We start from the raw sequence: 1,231 nt of genomic DNA, 5'->3' as shown, positions 1-1,231 counted from the left end.
GACCACGTAGCTATTTGACCCCGGAACGTTAGGAATCGGAGGAAATACTTCTAATCATTTTATCTTGCGTGATAACGATTCTTCCAGCTCATCCCCTTCAAGTTGTTTTAGGGTTTTGTGTAACATTAACACACACACACACACACACACACACACACACACCACACACACACACCACACACACACGTGTACGTTTAAATTAACTCGTATAGTTTTCATATTTTCTCTATTTTCTAATGCAGTCCGCTCGTGTTTGAAAACTTTCCGTTGTTATTTTTTTTTCTTTTGCTTGAAATCGATCTTGCAGCTTTGTGTTCAGGATTTAATTAAGCAACGCATCTTCTCGTTTTTATAAAAAAAACACAACAGTGGAGAGAGAGAGACAGAGAGAAGTACCTATTATTCTTCTAGTAGCTCAGACAGTGAACACGTAGATAGGGACTGCCCTGTACTTGGCAAGTCACCGAGAGAACTAACAGATATAGCGTGTTGGTGAATGAATAAAGTTTGCTAATCAAGCAAATGGTCATTTTTGGATGTTTGTCACGAATGTTTACGTGTGTGTATGTGCGTATGTTGGAGTGTGCATGTGTATGTGTTTCGCATCAACACACGCTTCTGTTTTTTCTCCTCTTCTGTCGTTCGCTCCAACGAACCGACCATCTGCAACGTTAATTAAGGTCATATATCCGACCCAAAACAATATTAACTAATCTAATTATAAGTTTTTGAATCGTCACCACTTTTCTACTTCTGTTAAAATGGCGGCTCGTTAAATTAGCGATCTATAAATAATGAGCCGCTATTTAATTATTAACAAGTATTTGGCTAAGTAGCTGCCGTTCTCACACAGAAACACGTACATATATAACACACACACACGTGCATAGAGACGAACACATGCACGCCAACATTCACGCACACATGATACTGACACGAACCTCACACACACGCCAACACACATGTTCTCACTAATTTACTGTGTGTTCAAAAAGTCTCTCCGCAGTGAATTCTTTTCATTCTGACTCTCCAAGAATCAAACTCTCCAAGATGTATTTCAAAACATGTGTAGAAGAGTCAACTTATGTATTGGAAATGAAGGATAACACTTTCAACATTTCTTATAAAGTTTTTTAAAGTCTTGTAAAGTTTAATATATTCTATTGTAGTCTTGTAACATTTTAGAAATATTTATTTTGCAATAAAACACTTACTGCGGAGAGACTTTTTG

General features: G+C 37.4%; 1 protein-coding gene across 1 annotated transcript in view; it reads left to right on the top strand.

Moving 5' to 3' along the window:
• The window catches only part of LOC106867589 (stabilin-2), a 712,318-nt gene that overhangs the window by 642,640 nt on the left and 68,447 nt on the right, over positions 1–1,231 (top strand). The gene's annotated exons all lie outside the window — the stretch shown is intronic.

This window comes from Octopus bimaculoides, chromosome 24 (assembly GCF_001194135.2).
Source record: "Octopus bimaculoides isolate UCB-OBI-ISO-001 chromosome 24, ASM119413v2, whole genome shotgun sequence".
In the NCBI taxonomy this organism is placed as follows: Eukaryota; Metazoa; Mollusca; class Cephalopoda; order Octopoda; family Octopodidae; genus Octopus; species Octopus bimaculoides.
This window is presented reverse-complemented; position numbering and strand designations above follow the sequence as displayed.